Genomic DNA, 6,741 nt, shown 5'->3' with positions numbered 1-6,741 from the left:
ACACCAAACAACAACAAAAAAAACACAAAAAAAATATTTTTTTGTTTATTTTTTTTTTTATAAGTTCGCCCCTTTTTTTCCCCGCCTTTTTTTTTAATAATATAATAAAAGATACATTGCAAGAACCAAGTAGTCCCAATCAAGTATATGCACGCAAATTTATTTGTGACTTTATTCTCAGAAGCAAGTCAATAGTGTACATGGATCGGGTTGGTTCGGATTTCTTAAACACCAAACCAAACTAATTGCGTCGGGTTTTTAATTTATACACCAAACCAAACCAATAAAATTCGGATTTTTCAACCTCGGGTTTTTTTTTCCGAAATAATCTTGATACAAAACATATAACTTTTATGTCAAATATTTCTTTAGTCCTAGTAAGATACAACTATGTAATTAAGGTGTTTCATAAGAAAATAACACAAAATGTGAGAAGAGTGATGACATTGTATTAAATATTCAACAAAAGATAATAAAATCGGTTAAAATAAATATTTCTAATTAATAAGCCATAACAAAAATGACCATAATCTAAAAATACTAAGTCATGCTAAAATAAGTACGGCTAATAAGTATTAATTACATGACAAGAAAAAAAAAAACTTAAGTTCTGTATTTTCACTCTCTAAACCAATTATGCAAAACTAAAGAATAGATATCCAACATTATTGTCATTTCTATGGGTAAATTGAAATTCTTTTGTTAGTATTAGTGTTGAGTTGATTTTGGTTTGGACTTTATATGAGTTACTAACATTCATAGAATATAAAACTTATTCACATTCAAAATCCTAAGTTCAAGCTTGAATAATATAATAGATGAAAAACTATGAAAAAAATTAAGAAATATTTATAAATTACATTACAAATAAATATTTTAATGTATAAAATATTTTAAAAATTGAATACATGTAATGTCGGGTTGGTTTGGTTCGGTTTGATTTTTTTTAGCTAAAACCAAACCAAAATTATGGTCGGGTTTTTTTTTTTTCAACACCAAACCAAGTCAAACCAAACCACTAGTCGGGTTTTTTTCTCGGTTTGACTCGGTTTATCGGTTTGGCGCGGTTTATCTCTTACTTTGTACACCCCTAAATAGAACCCTGGAAAAACATATTGTCGAAGTCATTAGTTTAGTACAAAAAGTAAGGTGCCAGATGCTAAAGAGAGTCTTGAGTGTGTACAATAGTAGGAATATTTGTCTCATTTCCACGCATAGAATTTCATTTCTGAACCTTAAACTTCTTGATTCTCAACTGCACGAAATTTGTTGTGGGTATACTCACACACACACATTCTTTTGTGTAACGGAGGATGTGCATTCTAAGAATGTCCTACGTGTTCCGCTCATGTTACACATAGTGTTGGGTTGTCAGTTGTCTTATGTCTCTTCAATTGAACCCTCTTGACTTCAAGTAGGATTTTAATGTGTGAGTTCAATTTCTCGTTCCCTTTGGATTCTATTTATGTAAAGGAATGTTAATTAGTAGGCTACAAGTTTGATATACTTGTAGCTTAATTAGTTACTTCTTTTGCTAGATTCTATCCTTTCTTTCTCAAAATTTTCTCTGTTCTCTCATATATTTCTTGTTTATGTTTAATTGATTTTCATTTCTACGCTCATATCAGATTTCATAATTAATAAGGTCAGTTAATTGATTATATTACTATTAGAAAATAAGAAATTAGCAACGGACAAAATTTAGTGGCTAAACAATAAAAATTCCATGCTAATCTCATTTAGCTACAGATTAGCGAGGGATAATAAAAATAATCTAATTAGCAAGGAGCTATTTAGCGACAGATTAGCTAGGGATTACCGACATATTCCGTAGCTAACTCCATGTTACATTGTGGCTAGAATAAGTAAGACCTTATTAATCATAGAAGAGTACAAATAAGGCTTGTCTTCATTTTTCTTGAGGGTGGTAGTCCTTTTTTCTTGTTCATAGAAGAGTACAAATACAAATCTTGACACATCATTTTTTTTTTTTAAATTTCTTTGTCCTCTGTTCTTCTTGTCAAGTATCCATGATTATCAAATTCATCAGTGTGAGTCATCTTCATCGAGTAAGAATCGCAATCTGTTTCATTAAATTCCTCTTCAAAACCTTAATCATGGTTAGGTTAGTCCTGTTGGTCCCAAGCACAAAAAGTTCAAATCTATTAGATTCATGGTTATGTTCTTTGAGATACTACTATACAAAAATAGGAGTGCAATAATGTTCCAACATCACCATCCTTTACAGCCCCTTTTTCCATTACTATAGAACATTGCAATACTATGTAAGTGATCGAACTCAATTTGATTATATTTTTGGTTTCCACCCGGTGCCCGGTATTCGTATTGGAGGCCGACTGATACCAATTAACTGGTATCACATAGAAATTCAGAGAAGAATAGAAGAAGATTGAGAAGAAGGTTTGAGAAAAGAAGGAGAAGGAGAGAGTTGAGAGAAGATAGAATCAGGAAGGAGGAAATCAGTGCATTAATATGTCAAAAGTTGTGAATTCTATTACAATTTCCCTATTTATATTTGTAGAATCAATCTAGCTAAAGAAAATGACAGAATTGAAAAAATGCATAAAATGAATTAACTGAATTTTGAAAGCTAACTAACTTTCCCGCCAAAATTCATTTTCATCCAATTCGTGTGACTTTGATCTAGTTGGCACTGATGTGGCATCTTCATGTGTTTCCCATGTGTATCAAGCTGATGTGGCATCCAAATTATCTAATTGTGTATTAATACCACCCCCCCCCCTCTCGGCGGAACAACACCCTTGTCCTCAAGGGTGAATGAGGGAAATCTCACCCGAAGTGCAGAAGCAAACTCCCAAGTTGCAAATGAAGCATCCAGACCAGACCACTTGATTAAGCATTGGGCCACTGCCCTATTGCCCTTTTTGACCAATCGTCGATCCAAGATCAGTTCAGGAGTAGGACAAAGGGAACTAGCAAGGTCAACCACTGGTGGATGGATAATGTCATGGGGAATTTCATAGCAAAATTTAAGTGGGAAATATGAAAGGTGGGTGGATAAGACCTCGGTGGGGAAGTAAAGCAACTTATAAGCTACGGCCCGAATCCTTTCAGCAATAGGGTAAGGGACAAAGTATCTAGAAGAGAGTTTGTTGTAAGGGCATTGAGAGAGGGAGGATTGCCTGTATGGTTGCAGTTTAACAAACACCCAATCTCCCACCTGAAACTGTTTATCAGTTCTATGAGCATTAGCCTGATCCCTCATTCTCTGCTGAGCTCTGCTGAGATGGTATTTAGCTAGATCAAGTTTGAACTCTCTAAGAAGGTGCATGTCATCAATAAGGCCATCATCAGCATCACCAGCCAAGTAGGGCAAATGAATAAGAGGAGGGTAACCATAGAGTAACTCAGTGTGGATGTTTGAGTGGCCGAATGTGGATTGGGACTGTACCACCATTCCGGCAAAAGAAAAGAACCGAACCCATCCGCAGGAGAGCCGGCACAAAAGTACCTAAGATCAGTCTACACAATTTAGGGACCTCGGTTCCCCACCGTTCGAGGATGGTAAGAAGTAAGGCATGTAAGGCGACACCCCGAGCAGCCGAGGAAGCTCTTCCAAAAGGCAGACCGACGAATACGGGATCCGTCACTTGCACGGTGGTAGAAACCATGAAGTTTGGAAAATGTTGTCAAGAAAATAGGCACCAACGATTGTGCGGTGTAGGGATGTGACAAGGCAATAAAATGACCAACCTTTGTGAGCCTATCAACTACCACCCAAGGTACCTTTGATTTGCCTTTGGATTTGGAAGACCTTACAAAGTCCATACAAATGTCGAGACAAGGTAAAACGGTACAGGTAGGGGTTGTAAAAGACCAGCATATGCAGAGGTGTCATACTTGTTTCTCTGACAGTTGTTGCATTTGTGAATAAAGTCAATAATATCACCTCTAATCCCCTTCCAATAAAAATAAGTGAGTAGCTTTCTAGTAGTTGCATCAATACCAGAGTGGCCACTAGATGGTGTGGAATGCCATAGAGTAATAATCTTGGTCCGGAGGTCTTTATCATTACTAATAACTAACTTTCCCTTCCTTCTGAGCTGATCATTAAGCCAAGTGAAGTGCTTTTGTAGAGTAGTTTGAAGAGAAGCAATGAGTGCAACTAATTCAGGATCAGCAGTCCATTCCAGTCTGATCTTATCCCATAAATCAGTCTGCACAGATGAAACCAACATAGACATCAACTCAGCACCTTGCATTCTTGAAAGAGAATCAGCAGCTACATTTTCTTTGCCTTTCTTGTACTGAATTTCAAAATAAAATGGAAGTAACTCCGGCACAACCACCGATCCGAGAATCGGTGTGGAGTTTTTTTCTAACAAGTATTTTAAGGCCTTTTGATCGCCTTAACAATAAAGTGTTGCCCCAAAGAAATAGTGAGATCACTTAGTAACAGCAAAAACCAAGGCTAAGAGTTCCTTCTCATAGGCAGAGAAAATGCGCATGTGGCTTGACCAACCCTTTACTAATGTAGGCAATTGGATGACCAACTTGGATCGGATTGCCAATGCCATTTCGACTCTCGTCGCCTCAACTACAAAAGGTAGTGAGTAGTTAGGTAGAGCCAATACTGGTGCAGTTGTGAGAGCAACCTTGAGATCAGAGAAAGCTTGTACAGCAGCTTCAGACCATGTAGATCTGTTAAGGGCCTGCTTATGCACCCATAGCCTTGAATAAATTTCCTATAATATCAAGTTAGTCCAAGGAACCCTCTTAGTTGTTTGAGAGTTTTTGGAACTGGCCATTCTTGTACTGCTACTATCTTCTTAGGATCAGTAGCAACACCTTCAGCAGATATAAAATGGCCCAAGTACTCAACCTTAGGAACCCCAAAAACATACTTAGAATACTTAGCTAGTAGTTGATGTTGCACCATGAGATCAAACACCACCTGCAGATGGATAACATGATCTTGGAGGTTCACACTATAAATGAGAATATCATCAAAGAAGACAAGAACAAATTTCCTTAGATCACCGCCGAAATACATGATTCATCAAACATTTGAAAAGTGGATGGTGTATTAGTAAAGCCAAAAGCATGACTAAGAACTCATAATGGCCAATATGAGTCTTAAATGCGATTTTCAATGTCCTCACTCACATTACCTGATTTGATGGTACCCCGATCTTAAGTCTACCTTAGAAAAGATTGATGCACTAGATAATTCATCAAGTAAATCATCAATAATTGGTATAGGAAACTTATCCTTAGTGGTGCAACTATTCAGTCCCCTATAATCCACACATAACTTCCAGCTTCTATCTTTTTTGCCCACTAATACCACAGGAGAAGAGAAGGGATCAAGCCTGTTGAATAACCCCTTAATTTAACATATCTTGCACCAACTTCTCTATGATGTCTTTCTTCATAGAAGGATACCTATAGGGTCTTAGGTTGACGCTGTTGAGCTCCTGGTTAAAAGGGAATTCTGTGGTCAAAGACTCCCCTCTGAGGAGGAAGTGTGGTTGGTTCTGCAAAGATCTGTTGGTACTGGTGAAGGAGTGCACTCAAAACTACAGGTGTCTCAGTGACATGTGGTAGATGTAAGGAGTTAATGTGATGATGTACTTCAGCTTTGACTTCCCTAGGGAGTAGCTGCAGCATAAAGAACTGAACATCAAGTCCTTGTTTCTTGTTCACAGATTTAGGACTAGTCAACTTGCATTCCTCATTGACTCCCCAAAGATTTTGATGTTTTACAACGATAATCAAATGACATAGTCAGTTTAGTGTAATCTATAGTGATAGGGCCTAAACTTTTCATCCATAATACACCCAAAACCACATCATATTTCCCTATAGGGAATACTATTAGATCAAGGCAGTATGTGGTGCCATTCATCATCCACTTGAAGTACTTGACTAAGCCAGAAGTTGCTTCTACTGAACTGTTACCCAAGCTGACATTACTTGGAGGTGTGGGAATAATAGTACAATCCAGCTTCTTCACAACATTAACATCTATGAAATTGTGAGTACTTCCTTCATCTAACAAAAGCTGGATAGGCCTCTTCTCATGATAACCAACTACATGGATGGTTTGAGCTCCTTGCAACCCAGTTAGTGCACAAAAAGAGATCAGGGGAGTGTTTACTTTTGTATTTGACCAATTATCCTTTTCCCCATCCTCTTCAATTTGCTCTAACACCTCTATACCCTTGTCTGGTTCACCTTCCTCCATTTCTAACACAAATAGTTGCTTTGGCAAATTACACTTTGTCAGTGTGTATTTATCATCACACTTAAACACAAGCCTTGAGCCTCTTGGCTTGCATCTCAGCTGGTGATATGGTCCTTCTAGGCTTAAGGTTGCTATAAGTATTAGCAACGTGGAAGTTGACGTAACTGTGATATTAGCGGCAATTGGAAGCAACATTTCTAGGGCCTGAATTATCTCTCTTCACAACATTGCTAGACATACCAGTCAGTTTCTGATTTCTAGCATTAGCATTCATAGTCCTTGACTAATCTAGCTAACCTGTATACCTTAGAAAGAGTTTGAGGCTCATGCATCAAAATAGGGCCAATCAACTCTTCTTTTAGTCCTCCCAGGAAACATGAAATAGCTTGTTCATTAGATAGATTACATTGTGATAGTAACCTGTCAAATGCAAATTGAAATTCTCTTACTGTTCTTGTTTGTCTCAGTTGCTTCGGTTCCATCATTGGATTAGCATAATCAGCCCTAAATGT

The sequence above is a fragment of the Lycium ferocissimum genome, chromosome 11 (assembly GCF_029784015.1).
Source record: "Lycium ferocissimum isolate CSIRO_LF1 chromosome 11, AGI_CSIRO_Lferr_CH_V1, whole genome shotgun sequence".
NCBI lineage: Eukaryota > Viridiplantae > Streptophyta > Magnoliopsida > Solanales > Solanaceae > Lycium > Lycium ferocissimum.
This window is presented reverse-complemented; position numbering follows the sequence as displayed.